Consider the following 14878-nt stretch of genomic DNA (forward strand, 5'->3'; position numbering starts at 1 on the left):
AGCAGCGAACCCGAGGGGAACAGAGAAGCAGAGCGGGAGGAACAGTGTCCCCGGCTCAGGGGACACACCACCAGTCAGCTGGGGCTGGAAGGTGACACACACAGAGCTGCCACCACCTTCCTCCTCCCCAGCTGCACAGGACACGGCATGCCAAGTCACCAAGGCTGCCTGGGAGTGTGTGTGGGCACCTTGGCACTGGTGGGTGCAGAGCTGGGTGAATACCAAGCTGGAAATACATTCCCGACTATAAAAACATTTGTAGAGTTTGGTGCCTGCTCCCCCAGCACAGAAAGGTGCAGGGATCCACTGCCACAGCCAGCCTTTGCTCTGGGCCACCTGAGATGGTTTCTATAGACAGGCAATTACAGAACCATCTTCTCATCATAGAGATAAGAATCCCTCCCAGAAAAAGCACACACTTCTTCCAACAAGGAGTTAAAAAAACCAAACAAACAAACAAAAAAAGCCCCACACCTTGGGACAATGATCCCCTCACCAACAAATAGTAACACTACTGGTAGGCACTTTCAGAACAAAACAGTCTGGTTTGTTTAAATATTACTAACTTATTACTGAGCAAAATGAAGTAACTAAAGTGTAAACCAGGAATCAAACTTAACTAAATACTGGATATTCTTTTATAAATAGTTAAAGGCTAACACAGCATATGCTATGCTACACAGCATAGCAACTAACACTTATTATCTCTCCATGATGGGTGGGTTTAGCTTCACTGTCACAGTTACAGCTCCCTGACTACTTAACAGGTTAAGAAATTATTCAGAAATTATTTCTTGCTCTGCTTTCTTGTCTGGCTGTGACAGGGTTGCAGGAGCCCAGCTCCCCAACCAGCTGGCAAGGAACCATCCTTTCCATTCAACCTTCATTCCAGAGCACTGGCCTTTATCAGAGCAATGTTGCACTTCAGTCCCATATAAATAACTTGGCTTCCCCTCAAAGCAGGGACTTGGACACAGTTTGGGCATTAACTGTGTTTGGTACATGGTGTAGTTGCCTCAATAGGGGAGTTCAGTTTAAGGGAGAGGATGAGTAAGAAAGAGACATTTTGTTCCCTGGTGGTTGATTGCTATAAAGCAGATTACACAGCACAAAGTAATTAAAATGAAAATGAGTAAATGAGCTATGGAAGACATCTCCTTTAAAAACAAAGAGTTGATAACTCCAAAATGTTATTTTTCTTACTCCTCTGTGCCCATCTCTCTTCAGTAAGTCAAAACTGACTTAGATGTCATGAAAAGACTTCGCACCCCCAAAAATAAACTTTGTCATCATCACCCACCACCACCCAAACCTTGGAAAACCAGCCTTTTCAGCCTGATCTTGCACCCATGACACAACTAAAAAAAATAAACTGACAAAAATGTTTGGAGATAACAGCTCAACCTTGAGAGCACATCCCAAAGACTGCGAGTGAGTTTTAAAGGAACAGTAATAAGAGAATTGTCAAAATATTTATACTGATACAAGTGAAAGAGAAAAGGAAACTTCATTTTAGCCAAGTGCTTTCTAAAATTGCCATTCAGCCCATCAGTGCAGCTCTCAACAGTTTCATAAATTTTCCCACTTGTAATTAAAGCAGAAATTATTTAAAGAAGAGCAAAACTTCATCTTGGAAGTTCCCAATTAGGAACTGGATAAAATAGACTAAATTCTTACACCAAGAGATGTTGCTGCTGCAGAGCAGTGAGGAATGTTTGCAGAGTGTCTAACAATTCACAGTATAAAGGCAAGTTGTGTGTTGTTACATCACACTCAAAACACTTTTGGTGCTTGGAGCCTCTGAGGCTGGTTGTCTATTTAAAAAAATACACCCCAAAACCCACAAAGTCTGTGCAAAACAGATTATTTTAAGAAAATTCTTACCAGCCTTTTGCTGAAAACCTCTAGAACATTCGACGCTTTGGAACACAGACTTAAAAATCTGCCTGCTATATCAGGGGTAAGCTTTCTGCCATCACCATGAAAAGTCACCCCCAAACTGAACAAGTCACAAGTTTCTAAAACTGCAGCCTACAGTTACTGGAACTTTCCTGTGCAGGGGCTGGAGCAGAGGTGATGGGAAGCAACAGTTCACCAATTCACAGTGTATTTATGGTTCCTAAGCCCAGCACTACCATGGCGCATGGTAGTGATTCCACTACTTGCATTCACTTCTATATATTGCTTTCTTTTATAACAAACTGTAAACAGCCTCTTCAGAGTTCCCACCTGAAAAATGGCTGTTTATGTCTAAGAAAAAGAGCTAAAATGTATCATTAAGTGTCTATTATCTACTGCTGTGAAGGATTTTTTACCACAGCTCATTCAGCTGACACCCCTCTGACAATGTACAGAGATTCATTAATGTTTGCTAATCTCAAACCATGAATATGGGTCTTTGGTTTGTTTAACATGCACTCTATACCCACTCACATGCATATATACATATGTAAATATGGATATGGAAGTACACACAGGCATTTTCTTTTTTTTTTAAATGAAAAATCTTGGGGGAAAATACTCATAGCACAGCTTTGATACACAGCTTCCTCCCTATCATTTTTATGACTTTTTTCCTTAATATGATTACTGTTACAGCAAATCATCATTTGTTCTCATGGATACAAATTAATGAGACAAATTGCTGTAACATTACAGCCTGAGCAAAACAAGAGCAGACAATGAGTCAGCCCAGCTTTCAGCAGCTTCTTCAGCTAAAAGGCTCTGGGAACACAAAGGAAACAGAAATTACACCCTCTACCTGTGCATTCCCACCTCTGCCATGATTCAGGCCTCTGAACCATCAACACTACAGGCACACGTGGTTGTAAAAACAACAGAGCAGGTTTGCAGCAGCTGTAAAATATATTAACTATATGTCAGACCTTTCTCTCCTTACCCCCACACAAGTCAATCTGGGTCCAAACAACTGATTTTGTGAGACTGCTTATATAGCAAAGCTTTGTGTTCCTAACCTGAGGTGAACATTGGGGGGTTTATTTTATTACCTCAGCTTGCTCACTTTAAACAGCAAAAAAGGTTGGGAAGCACTGTAGATATTTGAATTATTATTTCATGCAGTTGTGAAGCCAATGATTTCTAAAATCAGGAGTTACCTGCCACTGATACTTTATGAAGGAAAGAGAGCAATGGGACTCATCTGCTGCACCCTCAAGCCTATGGAAATGGCTCTACCATTATTTGATATCTAACACAAACCTCACTTCCAATTGATTTTGCATCGCTTCTTGAAATACAGCCAGGACAACAATAACCTTCAGAGAAGAGAACATGCATGAAGCACTCAGACTGACAGGTTGGAGGTGCATTTTTCAGCAGCACTTAAAGACTGGAGAGGGAGCTTTCTGCAGGACACAAACACACTTAAAGATGGGCACAAGCTTCAAAGGAGGACTTTGGACACCCCAGGTTAATTGGGGGTGTTTGAAACCCTGACAAAGTTATATTCCTTGGCCCCCATCTGCAACCTCTACCTGTGCCAGAAAAGCAGAGGCAACAATATTCTGCATTTCTGTTATAGCTAGGATTGCTATTACCTACATTCCAGCTTTTATTACCAGCCAAGAGTTAACATTTGGAGCAGAAGATGGGCAATTTCTTCTTAGGTTTTATCTAACTGGAGACAAGACCAAATGGAGGCCAGAACAGAATAAAATAGATAAATTGCCATTTCCAAAAGACACCAGGGATTATTCTTGCTTGATTTACCAAGCTTATTTAGTACTATAGTTACATAAAAATTGTAATGCTGCTGGACAAACATTATTATATGACTGTAGGATTCTTGTCAAGGTAGCTCTCTGCTGTTGTTTAAATGTAAAGGCAATGCAGAATGCCAAAAAGCAATTGGGGTCTAATTAATTTGTCAGAGCATTTGGAGAAATTTCCATTTCCTCATTTTTATTCACCTCATCCAACACTGGCCATTTACAAACATTTCACTAAAATAGAATCACCCCCTCACATACACTGGAATACATGAAAGGATTTTCAGATTGGGAGAGAAGAGGAACAGGCAACTAATAATTACCTGAAACAGTAAAACAAAGGAGGAAAAAACAAAGAGGAAAATAGCTCTGAAACATGGCCAGACCTGTGTTTTCACCTCTTTTGGCATATTAAGGAAAGTGAAAATGCTGCATGAGAACCAAGTGTTTTCTCAACATGGGTTTATATATAAACAAAATATAAGAAATTTGTGTGGCTGATCAGAACTACCCTTTCTCTCCCTGGGAATATGTAATGCCCCTTTGGCTGCCATGCTTGTTAATAAAGAAAATCTATCATGTTCTGGCAGAAAGGCTAAAGTATATTATAAAAAACTGGGAGGCAACCTGTTGCTCTTTGCAGGCAATGTTTCACATGTCTAATTTTACTTTGTGTCTGGAAAATAAGCCATGGAAAGGCTTAGAATCATATCAGACACTTCTTCAGGATTTCTACTTTGGGTTCATTTTAAGTAAAGTGAGGTCACTGGGAGATCTTAGCTTCTTCCTTCTATTTGTATGCCCAGGGAAAAGGAAAACAAACAAACAAACAAAAATAAACCAAGCCAAGTTAAAAGAGAACAAGCCACAGAGGGGCCATAGACAGTGTGCTTCTTAAATAGTGACTGCTCCAAGCAAGAGCTGCTTTCCACCCCCGTTTTTTTCCCTGTTACTGAAATTAAAGCTATTTTCAAGCCTGGCTACACAACACCTTCAAACAGCTGATACTCAGCCCCAGGATACTTCAGCCCTTGGCCAACACATCCAGTTTCCCACTCCTTCTGGTGGCAGTCTAGGCTCACACCTAGTGCTGAACACTTGCATGACCCTGTGTGCCTTTGCAGCTCATTAGCTCCAGCTTGATGGCACAGTCCCTGTTTGGTTGTGTTCAGCTCAGCTGCTAATTGCCCCAGTGTCTGAAAGCATTCCTTGTAAAAATCAATAGCAGGAGTGAAATACTTCTAAGTCTTCAGAGAGACTCTGGAATTTCTCCCATTTTGTAATCACAAAGAAAATGAGAAGAAAATAACTGTGACTTCTCAATGCCCTGTTCTTGGTCCAAGTATCAGATCAGAAGCTGCATCTCTTGGAATGGATTATTGTTTTGAGTTGATTACCAAGAGATTCTTTTATTGGAACTAAATCCTAAAATACAATAAATGTCTCTCAGTTAGGAGGATGTGGCATTCAGCTACTATTCACAGAAGGGTTTTATTTGTTTAATGTTGAAAAACAATTATGGTGCTCATTAAGAGATTCCAGGCAGATTCTCCTATGAAGCTGCATGTTGGACACCTCAAAAAAGTTACTGCATCTCTAAGTGTTTACCAGGTGCTGTAGCAATTACCTCAGTTCATGATCACCAAGGAGAAATAATGTGATTGTTAAAAGCTGAGCCAGGGACAAGAAAGAAAAGAAAAGGTGCTGCCTGCTCAGCTGGGGGAAGCACATGCCATAAACACAGCTCAGTGTCTTTTCTCAAGAACTTCAAAAGGAAAAGAGAGCACAACACTGGTCACACCTTGATACCTGCCAACTGCAAATAAACACATTTTGTTCTTTGCCATAAAATATATGTACACACACAGGTCTGATTGCTGAGTCCTTAGTGCCTTGAAGAAGATGCCAACACCTACCTCACTGCAGGCAGTGCACAGACTCAGCTGAGCATTGGGGAAATCCATGTGAACACAGTTCATGTTTTCACTGCTACCACTACAGACATGCAGGTTAGAAACTTAGGTTTTTAAAAGGCAAGGGAAAATTACCAGAGAATGGTGACACTGAAATCTTAGGGGATTTTGACCAGTCTTTGAGAATCCCTGACCTCAGCATGTTGTTTGCCATTTGCCTAAATGAACAGAGATGGTACAGTATAATGTTTGAAGTTTTCTGAGAGCTTAAATTTGCACATATGGCTCAGCAGGCAAAAATGGAATGTAACAGACTTGAGGAAAAAAAAAAAAAAGAAAACGAAAAAGAAAAAAAAGTACATCTCTACTTCACTAATCAATATGACAGGTTGCTTGAGATGCAGCTCCCAGAACAATGCCTGGTTTACTGAGATGACCTCTGAAAACTTCCAAAGGCATCATGTAAAGTTGGGTTATTATTCCCATAAAAACTGAAGGAATTTTGTGCTCCTCAGCAGCAGAGTCTCTGCTGGTGTCTGATAGAAAGCACACAGTGACAATGAAGGAATAATAATGCACTGCAGATGATCATTAAGACAAACAGGATATGACATGTTTCCAAGAGGAAGCTTCTAGTTATGTTTCAGAGACCTGAGAACATGTCAAATGTAATAAACTAAATTGCCTGAAACAAATCACTCTCATCTTTTTAGATCACCATATCTATTGCCCCACAATGTATCCTAATATATCCCACAAGACATATCCCAGGATAATCTTGTATTCATTTTACACTTACCAAATAAATCTGCACTGCATCAGATCTAACCTCTGTAGTTTTTGCTATACACAACCAGTACACAAGCAATTAATGCTGATCTTTATAGAGATTTTATCAGTTCCAAACTTCTGCTTCAGAAAACACCTGAAGCTTGTACTCTCCTGTATTTGCCATGCAGTTGTCTCTCTGCTACACTCTGGGTCCTAAGCTCATCTCCAGGTCCTCTGAGCTAGAAAAAACTACAGCAAGCTTCAGGAGAGAAAAACATTGGTTTGTTTTCTTACTGAGCTGCAACACATTTATACTCCATCTTCCAAAATATTTCTTGCTTAAAAATCAGAATAATCAAGAGCAATCTAAGTTTTTGTTGGGCAGATCTATTTTAAGGTGAAATATTCCCAAACTCCAGCTCTCTTAATAAGCTTCAGGTGAGGCTTTGTTTCTCCATGACATTTCTATGTCAGTAAAATCCCAGTGGAGAAAAAGCAAAATCAAGAACAGGAGGAAAAGATGATAAATTAGTTACATACAGACAACAGTGGAAAGTGTATGCAAGGCAAAACCAGACACAATTTTTCAGCTCCGAGTCTTGTCAGAGAATACATCATTTTTGTGTCAAATATAGTTTTGGTTTTCAACTCACAAACTAGGGAAGGAGAAGATCCAAAAACTCAGCAGGCTTCAGAATCTTTTCAGAAGTAGGAAATTCAGAGTTAAAGCTCAGTTCTGCATTACTGGGTTCAGAACTGAGTCTGTATTCCATGCCCCAGACACACTCTAATCAATATCTTCCTCTTTCCACCCTTCCCTTCTGTTAAAAATATTGAGCATAACTTTCTTTCTTATAGAAATAATTAGGAAACACTGAGATGTTGCTAAGACAGAATTCTTTCTTTAACCAACCTTTCTGATGATTTACTCTAGGTAACCACTGCTCTCCCACCAGCCTACATTTTTCTGGTGGATTTCAGAGGCTCCCACAATGTACAACAAACATTCTACAAAATTATAATTGATTATCAGTGATTTCAAACAAACAAACTAACAGAACAATTGGTAGACAGCTACTGCAAATAAAATCTGGCAGGGTGTGCTTTGAAGCTTATGTGTGGGTGTTGTGAGCAGAAGCTCAAGAATTTAGTTAGCAGCTTATTTACAGAAACTGCTTCCCAACACGTGGCAAGGCCTCCCATACCTCCAGAACCATCTGGCTGGCAGGGAAGGAGCTGGTTAGAAATGAGATACCCCTTTAATTTTCTCCAAGTTACTTGGTGATATCATCTCTTAGGAAACAGATGTGACACATCTATCACTTCACTTGAAGATCAGCATCTAAAACAGACTTTCCAGTGACCAGCAGCAAAATTAGCAATACCTTATCTGACCTCAGAAACATCTCTGGGGCAGAAAAAGCTTTCTAGCATGATACTTACATGTTCCAGTCATCATCATCATATTATTATTATTACTACTACTATTTTTATAGCAAATAAAATCATTTTAGCCAGCTAGCTAAAACAGCTTCTTTCCTCTTCCCTGCAATGACACAGTGAGGACCTCCTGCCAGTCTGGATGTCATTTGATAGCACAGAAGGATTAAACCTCTGTTTAGGGACAGCAAAAAGAGTTCAGGAAAAGTGTCCCCCCCCACCCAGCTACTTCCCACTTTGGAACTGTGCAGCATCTGTTACCTTGAAATAATCTGTGACCTGCAAATGAAGCAGCACAAACACTTCACCTGCCTGCTCACCAGTCCTTCTGCCCCTCTGGCTTGCAGTGACACTACCAAAGGGTGGCATTTGGTCATTGGCATGGGTTACACAGATAGAAAGATGCTGATGTCACCTAAGGCTTGCATCAACACCAAACATGAGCTTGCTGATTTTTTACTTCTTTCAATCATTCAGTGAACAAAAGGTTTGATCAACTACTATAAATCTTCCTTTTTTCAAAAAACAAGAGGCAAATATTCATTAAATATGTACTCAAATTAATTATTTGTGCATTCCTCCTCAATCTAAAGTGAAATACCTTTTGCAACATGCTGGCCATTTATGTGTCAATTCTTCATGTCCCCTTCAGTTACTTACCTAAAAAATAAAAGGAAAAATAAATTAATTTTCATTTTGTCAAATCTATCATGGTACATACCTTGCTCTCCACTGCTCCTCTCAAGTTTTCAGTATAATTCAGGTAAGGCTATTAGGGTGATGGGGCTTGGTTATATTATTACTTCAGATGACATGGTTTCCACTTCTGCTTCAGCTAAGCATTCAGTAATTGAATTTAAGATAATTTTTTTTTCTTATCATTGTTTTTTTTTCCTCCTCAGTAAATAATTTCTAAAAAAAAGCTACTTGATGCCCTCAATAATCGGATTTCTACATTCTGTGTACCTAGCCTGGGAAAAAAGAAAGTCATCATTGCAGACACAGTAATGGAAAAATAAAACATTTAGCAAAATTACCCCAATGTGACTCTTCAATACAGAAATTCATGCAGACATTCATGCAACTTCCTAACAACTACTGGCAAAAAAGCCTCACCATTTCACAGACAAAGCACAGGACTGCAAACCAGGAGGCTCCAAGCTGACAGACATATCTAGGAACTCGGGTAAAGCTTTCCCACCAATCTCCATAGGGTGCATCTTTAGACATTGAATTTCTGTTCAGTGCAGTCATTAGTCCCTCATGGCTTCAGAGATTAATCACTGCTGTGTTACAGGTACCCGCTGCCTGTCTGAGGAGTTTGTTACCAGTTGCTAATGAGAAAGCAGAAAAGCACCTTCTTGTTTATTCTCCTTCCTGCCCCCTCCTTTTCCTCCCAGGCCATCAGAAATGTTTCAGAAGCTGGTGCTCTTCTCATTTGAGAAAGCAACGGTTCTATTCTTGGCCATTTCTCTTCCAAACTTTAAATGCTAAACAATAACTGTATCAACTACCCAGAAATAGCCAAATTTTTAAATTCTTAAATAATTAAGTCAAGGTTATCACCCAGGACTGGAATTGTAATTCATGTTTGTCCAAATTGTAAAATAGATAAATCCATTCTCCAGCTTCTGCTCTTCACATTTTTGGTCACTTACAGGAACTGCTGTACTAGAGCAGTTTTAGGAATTACTGCAAATTAAAGCACAATTCCTGTGGCAGAACTGAGAGCTTTGCAAAAGGACTTGGTGCCAGTATGTAACACCAAAGATACAACAGAGCAGCACACATCACTTGCTGAGCAGGCATCCCACCAGGCTCCTGCCTCCAAGTCAAAATGGTGAGCTGTAAGTTCCTAAACTTGGGTTTGGCATGAGGGGGCTGGAATGTCTTTATTTTAGGTTTTTGTTTGCTTCCCTGCTTTTGTGTCTTTCAGGCTTTTTGCTTAATGGAGATGGACTACAAAAAGGTGTTTTCCAACAAAACCTTTCCAAACCCTAAAAAACAGTCAGCCATGAGCTCAGAACCTTCTAGAGGTCTCATCCTCCCCTTCTCACCGAGGAGTGCTTCTCCAGAGGTTAAACACCCAAATGGGAAAAGCCTCCAGTGCAGCCTGGATCCAGCTCCAACCTAGGTGGTGCCACTTGTTCTCCTCCATAACCCATCCAGGGGGATTGAGCAGCAACCATGGGTGTCAACACCTGCAAATCCCAAACGAAGCTCAGCTCCTATTTCTCTCATCCATACATCATCCAGCACTCCTCTATGGCTGAACTGCATTAATTATCACTTCTTTCCTATCCTCAAACTGAGAATAATTTTAAACATTTACAATACATCCTATAAAAGGTATGATTGTCTTTTAGATGACCCTTAAACTACCAAAAATACATCCTTACAAGCACTGACTATGAAAAGAAAACCACTTCATGCTGATCCATACCACTACTTTTGCTATATGCTGGTTTTTCAGATGTTTTCTTCACAAATACCCCAAGTTGAGAAGTATGAGAAACACAGGTGAAACCGATAGCAATTAAAATATCCTTCATTTTAGATCAAAAACTCATCTGAATTCCTTTAAATCATAGCCACATGCTTCCCAGCATTACACTTGCCCAAGCCTTCTGAGAAATTTGAGATGGAAATTTCACTTTTTGGCATAATGTGCTCACACTGAACAGAGTGTACAGGCTCAACATGAATTCTGCCTGTACTCAGCTAACTTTATTTTAGGCTGAATTTTAAATCACTGCCAAATTCAGACACCTACTGCACAAATTCTGCAGCTTCCACCTCCTGTCAGCCTACTCTGTGATGCCTCTGAATGAGCACCTTTTCTTTTCCTGGCAGAACTCAGATTATCATCCTTTTTCAAAGCAGAAAATTTTAGTCCTCTAGTGCATATGCATGCACATGTTTAGCCTTTTTCAAGAGAAATCTACCTGCCACCTACAATTCATATTCCTCCAGGGTATAAGCCCATTTCAGAACTTAGAACACTATTGTGCTTTAACTACAAGATGTACTTAGCTCGATCTAAAATGTACTACTATAGACTTCTGTCCTTAAAATGACAGCTCAGTGTATTATTGCCATCTGACTAAGAACTACCCGATGAAATGTGCCACTTTTTTAGGTTTTGGTTCATTTTTCCCCCTTCTCCTTTTAAGAGGAAGCATAATGCTCAAGGTTAGCAAGAAAACAAACCAATCCTGTTTATCACAGGCACTCTCACAGCTGGTTTTCCTGCAGCTGTTGGTAGTGATCACCCACATACCCATTCCACTAGGGTGCTTTTTTTTTCCTAAGTGACTTCTTCTGCAGTGCTTTCTTTGCAGTTTAAAAAGCTGTGAGACACACAAAAAGTACATCTTACATTTCAAGTACTACAGCTAAAGCTTATTTCTGTGAAAAACTCTGCCCTTTGCCATCTGGCAAGTGTTACACAGATTCAGTGGCCTGGGGCTTGTAGCAGAAGAGCTGAAGTCAAGACAGGGATTCCTTGTTGTGCATTAAGAGAAAGCATCAAGAATGCACATGCTGCAGCTGTCCTCTGCCCATTCTAGCTGCAGATCACAAGCATTCCACTCAAATGAGATGTGTGTTTCTCTTTTCTCAGTGAAAAGTACTGATGTGGCAAGCAGTGATGAGACAGACTCCAAATGAGGTGAGTCACAGCCAGCTAATGAATCCCATACCAGTTCTTTCATGCAGTGTCCTTCATTTTGCACCTTCAAACCCAAAGCACCCAAAGCCTGTACTGCTTCAGTGCAGGGAACTTCATCTGGCATCTCAGCTGCTTCCTTCAGGGAACAGCAAGCCAAGGTCAAGCTGAAGGCACACTTGCTTGAGGGCAGGTGCTGCTCACTGCTTGGCTCTACAAATGTCACTGCTTCTAATTGACAGCAATAGCTGAAGAGTTTGATTTGTGAAAGTAACCCAATTCTGGGTACTTCAGCACATGATTTAGTGGGATACTTTAAGCCTCCGCTGCTTCAAGAAAGCAGTTAAACACAAGCTTGACCAACAAGCATGTATTTGAGTACTGGGTCCAGTTCTGGAGCCCCCAGCACAAGAAGGACACAGAGCTCCTGGAACATGTCCAGAGCAGAGCCACTGAAATGCTCAGAGGGCTGAGCACCTCCCTGGAAAACCAGGCTGAGGGATTGGGGTTGTTCAGCCTGGAGAAGAGGAGGCTCCCAGGTGAGCTCAGAGCAACCTTCCAATATCTGAAGGGGCTACAAGAAAGCTGGGTGGGGGGTGTTGGACATGGGAGTGGAGGGAGAGGAAAAGGGGAAATAGTTTTAAGCTAGAAGAGGGGAGATTTAGGTCAGACATTAGGAAGAAATTCTTCCCTGTGAGGGTGCTGAGCCCCTGGCCCAGGGTGCCCAAGGAAGCTGTGGCTGCCCCATCCCTGGCAGTGTCCAAGTCCAGGTTGGATGGGGCTTGGAGCAACCTGGGCTGGTGGGAGGTGTCCCTGCCCATGCAGGGGGTTGGGACTGGGTGAGCTTTAAGGTCCCTTCCAACCCAAACCATTTTGTGATTCTATGAACAAGATTCTGAAAATCTGTTGCATGCATTACCCTGCAGAAGAACTACCTCAGTAATCCTGCCAGTGCCAAAGTATGCAGTGGATCTCCACAGATCTGCTTCAAGAACACTAAGAGTCTTGAAAAATCTTTGTGTAGTCCTGGTTAGCACTCTGTATCTAAACCAGCCAAATTCAGATTTCTTACTTCAATTAGGGTACAGGCTCAAGGCTGGGGGGGCTATGTTGAAGATACTGCTCTGAGTCAGGGAAAACTTTTAAGCCTTAGGATGCCAGCACACCATGCAAGAACCTTTCCTGATCACCATGTTATTCTAGGCAGGTATCTCAGTTTCTTTTGTGGAGCTGCTTCACTCTGCTTCATAGTTAAATATTTATTGGGTTGGGGAAAGAGGATGTGTAATATGTCATAAAGCTGTGAAAAAATTAGAGTAATTGATGAGCCATGAAAAACTACATCAACTGTGTCCTTAGGCATATGGAGTGAATCTAGCAGTGCTGGTAAAAGTTCTTAAAATAATTAACCTGCAACTTAAGCTCCACCACTTGGCAGCACATATATGGCTTTTTACACTCCCCCTCACCTCTCTCCTCAATACCTTCCCAGCCTATTAAAAACAAGAGGAGTGTCAGAAATGCTACACAGTAAGCATGGCTTTTTTCTTCTCTGGTATTATTTTTAGAGAGAAATACAAGATGCATTGTAGAGAAAGAAGTAAGGACATTAGGAGCAGTTGTCATGATACTGCCTTCAGCCCTGAGGCTCTAAGCCACACCTCCCTTCAGCTGCAGGGAGGATAAAGATGCAACAGTTCCTGTGAGTCAGGGAGAAAAGCAGAATAACAGCTTGGACACCGAGCTTCTGGAATTGGATTAGTGCTAATGGATGAAGCTGAGCCTTGTCTGCCTAACAATTACAAGTGATCCTCCAAAAACTCTGACTGCAATTAGATTAACCAGCAATTACAGACATAAATAGCTATGAGACTGGAATCATATTTTTCTTCTACTGCAGAGGATTTGACATGAAAGCAGTTTAGTCCAAATCCGTATGCTGCCATCCACTCAGTGAAACACTGACAGATCTTCCTTCAGGTTCTGTGCCCATCAGATCAGATTGATGAAGCTGCCTCACCTCCAGAGCACTCATTCCAAGAGTCAGCAGTGGCTGGGGAAGTTCTGCTGCCTCACACTGATCCCCTGGCAGCTGCTTCAGCTCATCCCATGGCCACCAAATAATTCTATTCCTTGGTTTCTGTGCCATTCTCATCGTGCCAGGCTCTTGCCTCTGGTCAGAGCACCTTATGCAAGAAGCAGTTGCTGTTCCTCGGTTTGTTCTGAGTTTTAAATTTGAATGCAATTAAAAAACATTCTTCCAACCTGGTTTTATCCTTTGCTTTTATATATCTTGTGTTTACAAGTTGTATTTTGAACCCATCTTTTAAGAAATCCTGTTATTTTCTCCCTCTCTTTTTGCTAGGAATCATCTGTCTTCCCTTACTTTTTTTCCTTGATACCTTCCCTTGTTTATCCTGATACCTGCAACTCACTGAGGAAGCAACCTGAGAAAAGCTCTATTAAATCAGATTTCATATTCAGCCAGTCCTAAGCATGGTCACACTTAGCTCAACCACTGTCATCTGTCTGAATAATTGTGTTTCTCCTATTTAATGGAGGTAAAAAAGGTAAAGACTCTTATCTTGGAAAACAAAGCTCTGCCTGGGTGCTTGAAAGAGAGGGACAGAACTGTTCTGCACAGGATTGTGGCGTTTTATTTTCCAGATTCATAGATTTTTCACACAAAAAAATCTGTAAGAAGGTTTCTAAATAATTTTGGAAATAGTGTCCAGCTACTGTATATCACAACTGGAGTATCTGATTGAGACACAATAAAATGCACAATAAAATGGGAAAAGAAAATTAAGAGAAAAATCATGAGTGTGTGTGGAGAAACACTTTTTTCCCCCCAACCAACAGGAGAAACCCTGGTATCCTGACTTCTGAAAGATGGTGTAGCTTTTTATTAACTCTAGCTTGAGATGGGGAAGGTGTGGTAAAGCCTTTAGACCAAGCTCCATCACAGCACTCTTGGTTCATAGAGTCAAAACTTGTGCTACTGCTTTAATGCTGGATTTTTTGGCAGATGGACAGGCTGAGAGGAATGGAAAGAAGCAAGAAGGAAACTGCAGGCTGATACTTGTGACAGTGGCACCAACAAATACATGTCAGGAAGTCGTAAGATTCCTGTCAAATCATTAGGATCACATCAAACAAAACTTGGAGCAGCTACAGGAATAATGAACTGGCTCACTCTGACTTTAACTCCAGTGAGATCACAGAATGTCAGGAGTTGGAAGGTCTGAAGATCACCAAGTCCAACCCCCCTGGCAGAGCAGGACCAAAACTAGGGCAGGTCACTTCCTCCACAGAGCCATTGCATAGTGCAAGCTGCAAACCAAACCCACAGCCTTCTA

The sequence above is a fragment of the Calypte anna genome, chromosome 4A (assembly GCF_003957555.1).
Source record: "Calypte anna isolate BGI_N300 chromosome 4A, bCalAnn1_v1.p, whole genome shotgun sequence".
NCBI classification, from domain to species: domain Eukaryota; kingdom Metazoa; phylum Chordata; class Aves; order Apodiformes; family Trochilidae; genus Calypte; species Calypte anna.